The 17,288-nt window shown below is 36.9% G+C and overlaps 1 protein-coding gene across 4 annotated transcripts in view; it reads left to right on the top strand.

Moving 5' to 3' along the window:
- The first annotated feature begins 12,791 nt into the window (after nt 1–12,791).
- The window catches only part of LOC129276694 (5-oxoprolinase-like), a 47,823-nt gene continuing 43,326 nt past the window's right edge, over nt 12,792–17,288 (top strand). Inside the window, exons 1-2 of one of the 4 annotated variants that reach the window (XM_064095279.1) lie at nt 12,793–12,876; nt 15,123–15,385. The gene's annotated coding sequence lies outside the window, so the exon portion shown is untranslated. Of the gene's footprint in view, nt 12,877–15,122; nt 15,386–17,288 lie in introns of those variants that run through there. The other 3 variants (XM_064095281.1, XM_064095282.1, XM_064095283.1) reach the window with 3 other exon arrangements.

Here is a 17,288-nt window from a genome sequence, read left to right as displayed (position 1 = left end):
AAGGCATGAGTAGGCTGCACATTCAGACCCTTTAAGGGATGGTCCGGGCTGAAAATATTTATATCTTAATACATAAATAATAAAGTTATTGAAGTTTAAAGTTTAGCAATATTTTGTGAAAACAGTCGTCGTGAATATTCATTGGGTGGGATGTTGATGTCATATCGCCACTTTCCGTTTTCTAATGTTATTACATAAAATCTTTTTGTTCTTCATTTTTTCATACTTGTGTGAATAATAATGTCTCCCTTATAATGAAATGAGTTGCAGCAATAAATATCCAATGCACTAAATCAGTTGTCAATCCAATTTTTCTAGTTCTTGGAGGAAAAAAATTGAATAAACCTTCATATATAATAAAATACAAAAGAAGAAGTGGGGATGTGACATCATCAGCCCACCTAATGAATACTCATGACGACTGTTTTCACAAAATATTGCTAAATTTTACAATTCAATAACTTTGTTATTTGTTATCCGATATTGATGAAATTTTCGGCATTTTGCTCAGTGAATTTTACTCTATCTATTAAGCTATAAATGCTTTCAGCCCAGACCATCCCTTTAACTTGAGTGAAGGGTTTGCACATCAGACTACGCGTGTCTTACCGGTGAAACGGAATGTGAATTCAATCAAAACTTTCACAGAAAGTTTCTTTCTTTATTTATTTATTGCAAATCTTTATCCAGGGTAGGCCTATATAGCCTCTTTAGCTTTATACAAACAATTATGTGAAATTACACAATGTATACCCATTCAAACGTTCATTAAAAAAATCACTGGCCTTCCACAGGGCTCTGCATTACATACATAAAACATATAATTCATAATAACATAAAGAAAACTAAAACATTTCATAAGATTCATCACCAAAACAAAGGAAAATAAGACACAGAATGAGAAAGTAAAATGAAATGGTAAGAAAGAGAGAGAGGGAGGGAGGGAGAGAGAGAGAGGCAGACGGAGGGAGAGAGAGAGATAAAAAATGTGAGAGGGGGGAGAACCGGGAGGGCGGAGAGAGTTGAACAAAAAAAGAAAATTATGTAATATCTGACCAATGAAGCATAATGTATTCTTACATAATCTATTCTTACATAATACCATACTAGATGACAGTGCGCTTAAAAACTTGCTTACAGAAAATAAGACTCTTGGAAGGCAAAACATCTGTCAAGAATCTCTTGATCATGTATCTTCTCGGCTTTCTCGATCAAAATTTGTTTATCTTAACGCAGCTATCAAAAGTAATATGTTAAAAAGATATAAAACAAGAAGTCGCAATGCTAAAATCTATCAAAAATGCGTTCTACATATTTTGCTTTGAAGAATTACAAATCCACTGCTGTTCAGAAGGAACTCTTAAATCTTATAAAAGTATATAAAAGGGCAATTCAGTCTGCTAAAATGAATTTCGATTCTAATCTTCATAACAAATTGAGAGATTTGAATGAGAATCAACCCTATAGGGCTACTGGAAAATCATAAATTCTGCCACAGGGATAAAAGAAAACAAGATTCCAATAGAAATTGAGTCTCTTTACGACCACTTTCGCAATCTTTAATTTGTCAGTCTTTTTTTTTGCAGGATTTTCTGCCTTTATTGGAATAATATACAAAACAAATTTACAATGCGTGAGACATAATCAATATAGCATAAAGTACATAACCAAGTGACAATCTTATATAGTGACTGGAGAAAGACATAAATACAATATAGAAAAAAACCTTAATGGGTAAAATGCAGAGGCAAACTATATAAGCAATAATAATATTGAATCTGCTGATCCAGAATTCTTCGACAATGTTTCTTCAAATATTATAAGTTTAAATTGTCCCATACTGTCTTATAGAATAAGTTTTAAAACAAAGAGTTCAAAAATGGCAAAGCCCACGGCGAAGATAACGATTCTTAACGAATTCTTTAAGTGTAAAGCACAAGTTATGTGTTAGATATAATTGTTAAATTATTTAAAGTTATTCTAGAAAGTGGAATAAAAAATATTGTGTCATTTGAATGGACGATAGGCTTGATTCGACCCCGACAAGAAAAGGGGAGTTCCTAGCCCATTACAGAGGCGTAATTCTACCTAGTTCTTTAGGAAAATTATTTACTGCAGTTTTGAATGACAGTTTAAGGCTAGGGTACTTGTTAAAAATCCCAAAATCATCTGTTTTCTGAATGTTTGTATTTTCATTTTTTTGTGTGTGTGTCCAACGTATCCCTTGTATATCACAGAAAAAGAATGTGAAATATCTAATCGATATGATATTTAGAAATCCATGTAAATAGCAACTTTCGACACATTATCATCCAAATTTCTTAACCCTATAACTGTGCTATTTCAACGCCTAAAAAGACGGGGGTGGGGGTGGGCTAATTCAGCCCCCTTTTGATCTCGATCGGCCGTCGATTGCGCGATTGCGACGAAAATTGGCATGCGATACAATTATTCTTGCTTGATCAGAAAAAGAGCTGCAAATTGCTTTCGACACTCTTTCTGAGTATTGCAAATGTTGGTATATATCTCCAAGTAAATACTGACAAAATTAAAGTTGTATTATTTTCTCGAGGAAAAATTCGCAAGACCCCTGTTTTCAAATAATTTGAACAATTTTGTTGAAGTTGTTGATGATTATGTTTATCTGGGCCCTACTTTTAATTACAAAAATACATTTCGTATAAGGCACAATCTATATCTGTAAAGCGCTTAGAGACGTCGTTCCGATGTATTAAGCGCTATATAAATGCGGAATATTATTATTGTCTAAACAGCTCTTTCAAAGCTTTCTAGATCTGCCTATTGATATCCTTTTATAGTTGTTTGATCAACTCGTCTTGCCAACCCAATTTGCTTAATGGAAGTTAAATGGGGGGGGGGGACGGGGGGTTGATGTGGTAAATGATTTAGAAACATTTCACATGAAATTTTGTAAACAGATTTTAAAAATAAACAATAAAACTGCAAATTGCATGATTCTAGGCGAGCTGGGGAGACATGAAATAGAAAAGTAAGTCGAATGATTAAGTCCTGTTGCAACCTTGTTCATAGAGGGCATGAAAAACTTTCTGGTAAAGTATTTACCATGATAAAATTGTTATTTTTGCACAATTTGTACCATTCTCCGTGGTTAAAGAAAGTAAAGATAATATAGGACAAACTCGGAATTAGTAATTTATGGAACACTTGTGAGATGTGAATCAAAGGTGCGGTAGCCCGACGTCTGAATGACATTGACTCACAGAATTTATTGTCTGAGATATTTGAAAACCACAAATTATCGAATATTCAAACAAAATCTTCACTTAATTGAACATCCTAAACGTGAACGAATTATTATTTGTAGATGTATGTGTTAATCAGGGGCTGATCCAGGATTTTCCAAAAGGGGGGAGGGGGCACATTTTTCCCCGTGGAAAAATTGGCAAACAAAAAAACCTCTCTAAAATAATGACATTTCGTCCACGAAATTTTTTGACAAAAAAGGTTTTCACTTTCAAGGGAGGGCACACTTCTGTTTTAAAGGCATTTTTATATTACAAATTTTAATTGTGCCTCTCAAGGGGGGGGGGGGGGGCACGGGCCGTCTGTTAATCATTAACTCCAAATTGTCTCCGGCAGGTATTCGAATATCCCACGGAATATGAGGGAATATGTACTCTTTGTAATATTGAAGTTATTGGAGATGAATTTCATTGTTAATTTCAATGTCCCTTTTTCCAAAAAGAAAGTAAAGTACTCTTCAAAAAAAAATTATCAAGAGACTCAGCTCATTCAAAATTAATCAGCTATTTAATACTTCCAGCTGTAAAGGCACCTGTTAAGGTCGGACTGCTTGCAGTTAGCCATGAAAACGTTGCATATTAACCCACAATCAAAATTTGATGCAAGCGCGAGCTGAATTTTTTTGACAAAGAATGGAACTTTTTGTAATCGTGAAGAGGGCAAGTTTTCATAAACAAGTGATGCGAGAGCGAGATTTAGACCTAAACACGGGACATTCTATTCATGATTTGTAAACTTCATGAAAAGGATGAGTAATTGGGTATCTTTCTACATTGAAAATGCGAGCGCAAAGCGCGATCAGAAATTTTTTTATATTCTCATCTGAAAATGGATTATTTAAATAGAGAACAAGCACGCGTTTCATGTAGACCTAGAATCTGAGCATTCTAAATTTATTTTCTATCATGAGAATCAATAAAGCGAGTGCGAAGTGCGAGCTTAAAATATTTGATATTCCGATCTGAAAATGGGTCAATTTAAGCTTTATATTTCAAGCATTTTGTGGGAAAATTGTGAGGTGGATATATGGATCGCACTTAATAAAGAGCTGATATTTTGCATTATTATTACTTTGAGTTTTGACATAATTATTATGACCGGGACATCTAAGGACATTATGCCATCATACCAGGGCGGATCCAGCCTTCGCCAATAAGGGGGGGGGGGTGCGGAATTTTTAATCAGCCACATTTTCCCCGATCGGCCGCTCGAAGTTGATTTTTGTTTGTTTCTTTAAAGGGGTAGTCCTGATAGTCACTTCTAAGCTTTTTTCTTATAAATCAACGTAAATATATAGAAATCTCATAAGCTTTATTTAAATAGTGCGAGCACGAAGAGCGAGATTTTTTTATTTCATATATTTTGTCTTAAAATCTAAACATTCTGGGCAATGTTTATGATCATAAACGAGCTGTGTAACCAACTTAATAATTACTTCGAGCGCGAAGCGCGAGCAGAAATTTTTTGATATATGCTTTGATCTGATCAAAGTCATGAAGACTTTTATACATATTTCAACAATCAAATAATGCGAGCGCGAAGCGCAAGCTGAAATTTTTTACATTTCTACCTGCAAGAATGGAAATTCTAAGCACTCATTGTAATAAGCATATAACTAAACAATTGATGCGAGCGCGGCGAGCAGAAAATTCGCGGATTTACACCTCAAAATGGGACACTCTATTCATGTTTTGTAAATCATGAAAAAGATGAGTAATTGGAAATCTTCCTACATTAATAATGCGAGCGCAAATCGCGAGCAGAAAGATTTTGATATTGTGATCTGAAACTTTATAATGATTTAATAAAGAACATGCAGCGTATCTATGAATAAACATGCGTGCACGTGTTTCAGATTTCGACCTATAGAATCAGGGCAAAAGTCTTAATAACTTTTTTAATAATGAAAATCAATAATGCGAGCGCGAAGATCACAGTTTAAAAAGAGCTGATATGTTTCATTATTATTATTTTGAGTAATCAAATGGTACCGGGACATTCTAAGAACTTTTGTGTCATCATATGAAAAGGATGATCTTCCTATTCCTATTCCTAAGCGCGAGATGAAACTTGTCGATATTCCATTTTGAAAAAAAGGGACAATTTGATTATTGGATTAATGTCTTATTCATTAATCTAATCTAATATCTTATTTATTAATGGCAAAAAGAAGCTGCTGAAAACTGCTTATCTAATAAAAGAGAGCCAATGGAGTAAATTAGAAAGTCAAAAAGGGGCCTAAGCTTTCGATCCTAGCAGAATCTTCGTCGGAGGCGAAATGACTTTTGCCTCCGATCGAAAGCTTAGGCCCCTTTTTGACTTTCTAATCTTATTTATTAATCTAATAATCTATAATGATAGTGCGAAAACTGGACATTAGCACTTCTGTAATTATGAATAAGATGCATGAGCTAATATATTTTCAACAATCAACAAGCAATGCGAGAGCAAATCGCGAGCCGAAATTGTTGATAAACTGTCATGAAATTTGGACTTTAAGTAATTTGTTATAGAATTAATATTGAAATATACATAACTCAACAATCAAAATGCGAGCGTGCAGCGCTAGCTGATACGTTTTGACAATCTGACATGAATAGGGATATTTTGAGAACTTGGAACTTGGAATACGGGCAAATATTAGGTACATGACAAATTAAATTTTGCGAGCGCACAGCGCGAGTAAAAAATGTTAATATTCAGACCATAAAACAGAAATTTTTACAGATCAATTTGTAAATCAAACAAAATAATGAAAGTTCGATTAAGATACCCTTAAAGGCAATGCGAGATATGATATGAGAGATTATAAAAAATATATTTTCCAAGTCTTCCCCTCATCTTATTTTATTCATTCGTCTTCCTCCTCTTGTGTTTCCCCTTTTTATTTCTCCTCTCGTTTCCCTATTTTCTCTTTCTTTTTTTTTCTTTCTTCCCCCCCCCCTTTTTTTTGCGTCGCCAATAGGGGGGGGGGGGGGGGGCGGGCCCCTCGCCCCCCTGGATCCGCCTATGGTATGTGTAGATGAATGCAATAGAATTCCTGGCTTCGTGGAAAGAGCCTTGTCATCGACTTGACGACTTGGCGAGATCCCGGGCGCGCGAGATATGTACCGTACCCACGTACGTGCATAGCGCCAACTTAAAGGAGAATGAAACTCTTGGAGCAAGTTAGCTTTTGTGAAAGCAGAAAAATCAAAGAATGAGATCAACAAAACTTTGAGTAAAATAGGACTAGCAATAAAAGAGTTATGAGCATTTGAATGTCGAGATCACTAATGCTATGGAGATCCTTCCATTGGCAATGCGACCAAGATCTGTGATGTCACACACGTACAACTCTCCCATTCGGACACTGAAAATATACCCCAAAACATCTCTTTTTGCTCATTCTAATCATATGACAAACGATTCATCAACGATATAATGTTGTGAAACCTCTGTACTTGTCATCTCATAAAGAAAACACCTAACATTGTGATAGACTCTATAAAAGTGAGAATATAAGTGAAATAAGTACTAAAGTAATGAGGGAGTTGTACGTGTGTGATATCACAGATCTTGGTCGCATTGCCGATGGGAGGATCTACATGGCACTAGTGATCTCAATATTCAAATGCTCATAACTTTCTTATTATTCATTAAATCTTCCTCAAACTTTCAACAATATGTTTCTTTTATTTTTCTCTTTGATATGGATTCAGCTAGTTTCAAGGGTTTCATTCTCCTTTAATGTGTTCCGCCATCTTGCTTGTTGGTTGCCGATAAAATGCGCATTTTCATATTTTTTAACGCTCAGTTATTATCCATGACTGAAACATTGACCAATCAAAAACTAAGATTCTACAAGAAATATGAATATTCATATACGAAAGTATAAACATAGATAATTCAGTTTTATGTGAAATTTAAACCCAATACTTCAAAATATGGTTAGTTTTATGTCTCTAAAATGACCCTTAAAACCGGAATTTTATTAGTAAAAAATAAAGGTTTTCCCAAGTTGCCATGGTAACGCGGTCTGAGATATAAAAGCTTAGCAAACACTTCATTTCAGTGATCGAGGATGTATTTGTTTACGGTATACGTCTACATAAATTATAACATTTTTTTCCAGACCATGGATGAACTTTCAAAAAGAGACATTTTAGGCAAGTTTTTACGATTTCCGGCAATTTTCTGACACAGGCACTTTGAAGAGGTAATTTTTACAGAATTAGAAGAAGACGTCATGGATTTTCCTAATTATCACGACGGATATGCAACTTACGGCCATATCGTGTTATAAGCCACTTAGGACCTCTTCGAACACCTACCAATATTTGCAGGCCGATTCAATGAAATGACGGCTTCAATGATTTTCAAAAGAAATCTTTTGTTCTCGATGCGAAACTTCCCCCACAGACGAACCGAAATAGTGACCTTGCTACAACACGTATTTTCCCATTGATACAACAATTTCTGACTAGGACGTGATTTCATTCGACAATCCCCGACCCTCTCCTCGATAAGATATGATAATAATTTGACTCTGAGTTGTCGTTCTCTATTTGGTCTCCTTCCAAGCCACTATTGAGTACAACTTTATGGAGCCCTCTGCAAAGACTTGTACACAGTAGTGGCTTGGAAGGAGACCAAATATAGAATAAACGATAGTATAAAGAAATAGTATGTCTATCATAAAACTAACAGAATAGATGCTATTATTAACTATTATTTGTTATGATTTCTGTCTATTCTTGGTCTCCTTCGAGGCCACTATTGTGAATAAATCTATGAAATATTTTCTATAGACCTTTACACAATAGTGGACTGGAAGGAGACCAAGTATAGAGAGCTCATGTTTCCAAAATGTTATTGTTCAAGCTATACTTGGTCTCCTTCGAGGCCACTACTGTGAATAAATCTATGGTGTATTTTCCATAAACTTGTACACAATAGTGGCCTGGAAGGAGACCAAGTAAAGACAGTTTTATATTGTGTTTTCATCAAATATTTTGATATTAAAGCATTCTTTAAAAAAGATTAATTTGTTTTATTGTGTTTATTTTGATTGTTCAAGAAATGTTATAACTGTCTGAAAGTGGCAGAGTGGTCTTGAAGAGGAGGGAAATGAGGGGTAGATGGAATATACAGGTTAATTACCCTAATTTCCATTTTTTCTCCGTATTAACAGTGGACAGTTCGAGCTATCCACAATTAATAGTAATCAAAATAATGAAAACTAATGAAACATGGGTACTCGACAGTTCAAACAATTTTGCCCAAAGTGAAAGCTTAAATGATAGTTGCCACAAGGGGGAGTTATCAAAGTATTTGATTCCACAACGTTGAAAGTAAATAACATGTACCTTCATTAACATAAGTTAATGTACTTAATAAAGCAAAACATGATAGATCTAACGTTATCTTCCTCATTAGGTTTATAGATCTATGTGTAAGTTCACTATTATAATTAGGCCGCTATTCTTAATTGCTTTGTCACAGCAAGCTCGCAAATTTATTTGCATTGGTCTACCCTGATATATGAACATTATTATTCTGACTAAATAAACTCAAGGGTTTTGATTAGGCGGCCTCGAATTAGGCCCAATATACGAAATACGCAAATGACGACTGGGTTGCTATGTTATTGTAATTGTACGGACGTACGAAATAAAGCTTATCGTAGTGGCCCATGCAGCTCACCAACCTGTCTTCTCGAATCGATAAACGCTTGCCGTTTACTGCATGCATGCAGTCCAATTGGCAGAATCAGCTGTAGCTCGGGCGTGCGCTAAACTTTTCGCCAATCACGATCGAGTACCGTCGAGTGGCGCCTCCCATGTAGTGACCTATTTGTAATGTCATTGGCCGAAAGAAGGCATGCGCAAAATATTGGTACATGGCGTAAATACTCAAGAATGTATAGCCCAGTAAACCAAACATGTATATTTCAATTCTCTGCGTACGTCGCCGTGGATGTGTGTACTTTTGGCCAATGAGATTGCAGATGTCACTACATGGGAGGCGCCACACTCGGCAGTGCACCGTGCACGTATACGTGCATATTGGCGAAAAGTTTTGCGCATGCCCGAGTCTCCGCCTTCAGTTTTTGTCTCACCTGCATAGCAGAGTGAGACTATAGGCGCCGCTTTTCCGACGGCGGCGGCGGCGGCGGCGTCAACACCAAATCTTAACCTGAGGTTAAGTTTTTGAAATGACAGCATAACTTAGAAAGTATATGGTCCTAGTTCATGAAACTTGGCCATAAGGTCAATCAAGTATTACTGAACATCCTGCCTGAGTTTCATGTCACATGACCATGGTCAATGGTCATTTATGGTCAATGAACTTAGACCATGTTGGGGGAATCAACATCAAAATCTTAACCTAAGGTTAAGTTTTTGAAATGTCATCATAACTTAGAAAATATATGGACCTAGTTCATGAAACTTATACATAAGGTTAATCAAGTATCACTGAACATCCTGCATGAGTTTCACGTCACATGACCAAGGCCAATGGTCATTTAGGGTCAATGAACTTTGGCCAAATTGGGGGTATCTGTAGATTTACCATCATAACTTTAAAAGTTTATGGATCTGATTCATGAAACTTGGCCATAAGGTCAATCAAGTATTACTGAACATCCTGCCTGAGTTTCATGTCACATGACCATGGTCAATGGTCATTTATGGTCAATGAACTTTGGCCGAATTGGGTGTATCTGTTGAATTACCATCATAACTTTAAAAGTTTATGGATCTGATTCATGAAACTTGGACATAATAGTAATCAAGTATTACTGAACATCTTGCATGAGTTTCACGTCACATGACCAAGGTCAAAGGTCATTTAGGGTCAATGAACTTTGGCTGAATTGGGGTATTTGTTGAATTACCATCATAACTTAGAAAATATATGGACCTAGTTCATAAAACTTATACATAAGGTTAATCAAGTATCACTGAACATCCTGCATGAGTTTCACGTCACATGACCAAGGCCAATGGTCATTTAGGGTCAATGAACTTTGGCCGAATTGGGGGTATCTGTAGATTTACCATCATAACTTTAAAAGTTTATGGATCTGATTCATGAAACTTGGCCATAAGGTCAATCAAGTATTACTAAACATCCTGCCTGAGTTTCATGTCACATGACCATGGTCAATGGTCATTTATGGTCAATGAACTTTGGCCGAATTGGGTGTATCTGTTGAATTACCATCATAACTTTAAAAGTTTATGGATCTGATTCATGAAACTTGGACATAATAGTAATCAAGTATTACTGAACATCTTGCATGAGTTTCACGTCACATGACCAAGGTCAAATGTCATTTAGGGTCAATGAACTTTGGCTGAATTGGGGTATTTGTTGAATTACCGCCATAACTTTGAAAGTGTGTTGGTCTAATTCATAAAACTTGGACATAAGAGTAATCAAGTATCACTGAACATTTTGTGCGCATTTTAGGTCACATGACCAAGGTCAAAGGTCAATGAACTTTGGCCATAATGGGGGTATCTGTTTAATTACCATTATAACTTGGAAAGTTGTTGGATCTTACTCTTGAAACTTGGACATAAGAGTAATCAAGTATCACCGAACATCCTGTGTGAGTTTCAGGTCACATGATCAAGGTCAAAGGTCATGTAAGGTCAATGAACTTTGGCCACGTTGGGGGTATTTGTTGAATTACCATCATATCTCTATAAGTGTATTGGTCTAGTTTATAAAACGTGGAAATAAGAGTAACCAAGTATCACTGAACATCTTGTGCGAGTTATAGTGCTGCTATATGCTGCTATATTGAATCGCGTGATGCAGGTGAGACGGCCAGAGGCATTCATCTTGTTATTAGATTGTCCGTGACTTTGCAGCGCAGCGCTGGCGAGCGTTAAGCACAAAGGTTAATCATGTAATTTTTCTCGATCGAGACGGGCTGCAGCTGGTGAGGTGCATGGGCCATGTAGGCTTTATTTAGTCCGCAGTTTTGAAGTGCAATCCTCTAGCACTGCATGATATTTGGAAAATAAAATGAAATTATAAAAATAATCAAATCAACCAAGTTGTCACCTGCGTATTTCGACAGATTGGGCCTACTCATGACCCTTGAGCTTATTTAGTTAGAATAATTATTAAAGAAAAAAGATAAAACAATGAAGTAGATCTGACGTTAGGCCTAAATCTATAAAATGAGGAAGGTCCACTTTAGCCCTCCTCTGCAATTAAGACCACTCTGCCACTTTCAGACGGTTATTCCTGCATCCTTGAAATATTCAGATGATTGACTGTTCGAACCAAAAGTCTATAAGAAAAATACGTCAGAGATTAAAATATGGCTTCAAAGGAGACTACCATATGTTTAAAGCTGATTCACTAAAAGTATATTACATCAAAGCCACATGTGTTGCTTAGTAACAAAATAAACCACAGAGTTTGACATACTGCACTGATGCGCTGATTTCATCACGGCACGGATTTTCAGACTCCGCCTCCCTGGCCCATTCTTCCAATCGATTGCGAGATACGCTTATATTTCACCAAGGCGCAGGCACGGATTTCCAGACTCCGCCTCCCATGCAGGGTAATTTACTCCAGTAAGTTGCGAGATGCACCGAGTACCGTGTGCACTCACGATCACGTTTATACGTTAATCAGATCCCCTGTATTAGCAGTGGATAGTGCGAACAGTCCACATAAATGTGGACTGTTCGCACTGTCCACTGCTAATACAGGGGAATTAAGGTAATTAACCTGTATATTCCATCTACCCCTCATTTCCCTCCTCTTCAAGACCACTCTGCCACTTTCAGACAGTTACCTATTCCTGAAAATAAAAATAAACACAATTACACAAACTTACTTTTTTTTAAAGAACGCTTTAATATAAAATTATTTGATGAAATACAATATAAATCTGTCTTTATTTGGTCTCCTTCGAGGCCACTATCGTGTACAAGTCTATGGAAGATACACCATAAAATTATACACAGTAGTGGCCTCGAAGGAGACCAAGAATAGCTTGAATAATAAGATTTTAGAAATATCGGCTCACTATACTTGGTCTCCTTCCAGGCCACTATTGTGTACAAGTCTATGGAAAATACACCATAGGTTTATACATAGTAGTGTCCTCGAAGGATACCAAGTATAGCTTGAACAATAACTTTTTAGAAATATCGGCTCACTATACTTGGTCTCCTTCCAGGCCACTATTGTGTAGAAGTCTATGGAAAATACACCATAGGTTTATACACAGTAGTGGCCTCGAAGGAGACCAGATAGATTGAGCCCAGAGTAGATTACATCTAAGCCACCTGCTGGAAAACGAAATAAACCACAGAATTTGAAAGAAATTGATGCGCGTGGTATATTTCACCCCCACAGTCACATAAACTCCGCCTCCCAATCGTCATCAAAAGCATCGTGTGCAACAGCTGTATAGCAAAACGTGTGATCACTAGTGTGTACCGTATTTGTGTACGACTTGTGTCTGCGCATGACAGTTGCACACGAATTGGCAGAGCAGACGCGACGACGCAAGCGCAAGATATCCCTGGACGGACGGCTAGTTTGCTGAAAAAAGACTTTCAATTTCGAAAGGTAGGACATGATTTGAATGCCAAAAGTGTCCGGGGGAAAGAGTCCACTAGTGGCTTCGATCACGAGAATGCCCAACTTACTTGTAAACAAATCAAACAAAGTCTATGATACATTTTCGATAATGCAAAAAGAGACATTCAAGTCTCTGATTGAGAGCCGCAGATTGAACATTCGCACGGCGCAATGGTAGCGTTTTCGCCGAATTCGTCGGGGCGAAAACTCCAAGAGAGCCGTACACTCACCAGTCCCGAACGCTGCGCTGTATGTTTGATGATTTATCTGGTGCCATTTCGTGCTTATAAATTTGTTTTTTCTACAATGCCACTATCTCATTAAAATTGTTTGTCATGATAACATTGGAAATATTATCGTTTAATGGCCCAAAGGATCGACTGTAATAAAAGATACTTTGAAATATTGTCAGAGAGTGATTAGTTAGGTGATGTTTATGGTCAGAATTTAGTCATGGCTTCGGGTGAACTTACGCGAACGCGGTCACTTGCTCACGGGGCGAGTCGGCCTGGCCCTTTGGTGGAAGGCCGTTAGGCAACGTGCAGTGCAGCTAGAGCAGAGTTGGGGAGTTATAGGTATAAAAATACTTTGAAATAAGTAATCTGCAAATATTTTTGTCTTATCCCTTTGGATTACTTAGATAAGAAACTCAAATTCTCAAAGTTTAAATCAAATTTTAGACAGTGACAACAAAGAGTGGTGCTGTATGGGGGGGGGGGGGGGTGGGGTCTTGCATGCCCCCAATTCACAAACAAGAAAAAAAAGGAAAAGGTAAGAGAATCTTGCGAAATTGTTCAATTGGATTTTTGTAACCAAAAGTCAAAATTATGCTTATGTCGCTTGCTTGCAACTATATATTTTATAAATTTTGCCTGATACGCCATATCGTAGTACCCTCAATTATTTTCACTTGTTACGCCAATGACATGACTGATATAACATCTACCAGTTTATGATAACATTATTTGGTTGCGGGATCAAAGCATCAGCTATATTATAGCTAAACATTTATACTTTATGCCTGTTCAACTTCCAATACAGGTTTAGGCCTGTATTTATGAGATGTTAAGATCTATGGGTGCCTTTATTATTTTCATTTTCAATTAAAACAATTATGTATTATGTATTAATTTAGTATTAACCTCGATGATACATTTTATTGTATTAAATCGTACAATTTCTGTTGTATTAAGCCCCTTATTAAGCCCTTTTAAAAACATGCTCAGTAGCAGACCCCCCCATATATAAAGACAATAGAAGTGTATATAGAATTAATTGACCCCCCCCCCCTTATTGAGGACAAAATGAAAAAAAAATACTCAAAATAATCGACCGCCCCCCCCCCTTTGACGAGGCAGCTGTCGGTGGCCTGATGTCTTCATTGACTTCTTTTTGCTTGTAAAAATAATATTGAAGAAATGGGGGCTACTCTAAGTGTCCCCTGTGAAAATTGATTTGGATCTGCAAGTGCATGAGGCTGCGCCCCCTCCAACGTCATAGCTACCCCATATCTTTAGGTTCTAGCTCTCATATTTTTCAGCTCCCTGGTTTTTTGGAAGAAAAAAAAACGAGGCGAAAGAAAAGAGTGAAATAAATGAAATACGATTAATCAAAATTTGAGTTGTTTGAAAGAATTATACTTATCAGAGAAACTAAATTAAATTCTACAACCATGAAGAATAACAGCAATCTTGATAAATTCTGGTTTTTTTTTCAAAATCAGAACCAATCAACCTTTTTCTGATTATTCTGTCACTTTCCATATTTTGGAGAAAAAAATAAAAATGTTCATCGACGCCCTGTACTGCATGATGAAACTGTATCCCCACTCGGCCCTCGTATATAACCCCCCCCCCCCCTCTCTCCCTCTCCCCCTCCCCCACCACAATGCCCCTTGCTCATTTCTCTTATCTCACCTTGACCTTAATTAATTAATCTTAACTATTTGGCGGTACAGTCAAACGTGACTGGTCGCCATCATAGTTTCATCCCCAACAAACAAGGAACAAACAATAACAATTCTGTTTTTCGACCCAACATCATTCCTTTCAATACGCGTAAGGCTATACGTGGGCATGCACAAACAACGTGGGTTAACAAAAACTGACCCGCGTTTGGACTAAAATTGTGATTAAAATAAAAATGTTATAAATATGAAAAAAATATGTGTATAATAAAGGATATCTGATAAACGGAAAAACATCAATCGCTAATTCATAAAAATGCTGGAAAAGATTTGACAGAGGTTTTTAACAACGGTAATCAAGGGGAATTAGTGTATGGGTGAATGGCGTTCGAGCTTTAGCCGAGCGTTAGCCGGAGAGGGCGCGGGCCAAATCTGCCTGAATCTGGCAATATGGCGTCGTCCATTAAGCTGACGTTAGCCAGCGGCGACTGCACGTACGTGTACCCGGTACTGATACCCACTGCACTATGTGGATGGAGTGGAGCCGACACGAACATCAACTTGAAGTTGAGTCTTGACTCTTGAGCTGAGGTAAGATCGTCATTTCTATCTGTTTACATTTGCCACGAATCTATATTTTCAATTACAGATGATTTTGCCTTTTTCATTTATTGTGTTTTATTATTGTTGTGAATATGATAAGATACCGCTCTAAAAACACTAACAGTTTTTAGGCAACTCCAGTTTAAGGGAGCGGGACGCCGCAGGTCTGGGGGCGGGGCGCAGCGCCGCTGGCCTGGCAGGCCGGTCGGCCGTCCAGCTCCAGTATACATGGGTGTCACGAGCGTAAAACATTCCCATACTCCATATAGACTTGTGTGTTAAAATGGCACTTTTGAAAAATTCATAAAAAATAAGTGTGAAATTAGAGGGTGAAATGTAGCTGCCATTGGATAGGATATCTGACCAGGAAAGGGTACGGTACCGTAGTCAGCTCATTTAAAAAAATACCATTTATGAAGATAACTATGTCTATGAAATAATGGCTTTTACTAGTTTAATGCATCAAATTCATCAACTGAAACAGTAAAATAGCCCTAATTCTTCCGCCAGTCAAAAAATAGTTCCAAGTCACTTATTTATCTTCCCAATTTGGGCGAAGGAAGTTCAGTAGTTACCATCCCAAGAATCAGTGTTAGATTTTCAATCATAATCATGCACTTTTGTCAATCACTAATCAGCTATATCAAATTAAAAAAAATTGGGTCGAATGAATATCTTATGCCTTCCTGTTGTAATTAGGCTCATGCAACCCCTGGGCGTTGTGGCGTGCGCCTGTAATCCAAGCTACGTGGGGAAGTTACAAATTGATGCAGAGGTTCGAGCCCTGGTCACATCTTTCGGATGGTGACGTTAAAGGTCGGTCCCAGACGTAAATAATCATATCTGATTGATACACGTCTGACAAAACTCAAATACACACACACCTGCTCGCGTATTTGAATGGGTGATATCACTGGTACGGTGCGCTCATTCAATGAACAAGGTTATGAATATGATATAACCTTGTTCTCTGTTATATCTCCATGTGTGGCAAAATAAGGTTGGCAGTGTTTAGCTTATTTTCTCTTTTTCGTTGGGACAAATGCTGGATTTTTTTTAAACTTTTAGTTTCCATTACAGCTTTTCATCATTTAACTTGGCTCTGACTTAAGTAAATTTGATTCTTTGAATTATTTTTTCTTAATTAAAAATAGAGATAGAAAATTAAAAATGTTCTTGCCATATTACTTTCCACCAATAGAGAGCGTATACAAAAATATGCCCAAAATTCAAGTTTTTGAGCGCTCTGGTGAATACAAAAATTATTCCTAAGTTACTAATGAAAAATAAATTGCAACTGTATGGAAATGAGTAATTTTGGTCACAAAAATGATATTTAATGATTTTTTTTAAGTGTGTGCTCTGTACCGCATTGGCATACCATAGTCCTACCTGTAGATTCCCCACAGGCAGGATGGTTGCAGTGAGAGAGTGGTACGGTGTCCCGTAACACAAAGGTTAGCGATTAAATGTTGCTGTTGTCAAAGGGATGGTCCAGGCTGAAAGTATTTAATAGGCTTAAAGCTTAAAAAATAGAGTAGAATTTACTGAGCAAAAATGCCAAAAATTTCATCAAAATCGGATAACAAGTAACAAAGTTATTGAATTTCAAAGTTTAGCAATATTTTGTGAAAACAGTCGTCATGAATATTCAATAGGTGGGCTGATGATGTCACATCCCCACTTGTTCTTTTGTATTTTATTTTATGAAATTAGGTTTATTCAAATGTTTTCCTCCAAGAACTAGAAAAATTGGATTGACAACTGATTTAGTGCATTAGATATTTATTGCTGCAATTTATTTCATTATAAGGGAGACATATTATTAACACAAGTATGAAATAATGAAAAAATTATGATTTTATGTAATAACATAAGAAAATGGAAAGTG

Source organism: Lytechinus pictus, chromosome 2, assembly GCF_037042905.1.
Source record: "Lytechinus pictus isolate F3 Inbred chromosome 2, Lp3.0, whole genome shotgun sequence".
Classification (NCBI taxonomy): domain Eukaryota; kingdom Metazoa; phylum Echinodermata; class Echinoidea; order Temnopleuroida; family Toxopneustidae; genus Lytechinus; species Lytechinus pictus.
Note: the sequence above shows the minus strand (reverse complement) of the source record. Positions and strands in the feature narration are given on the sequence as shown.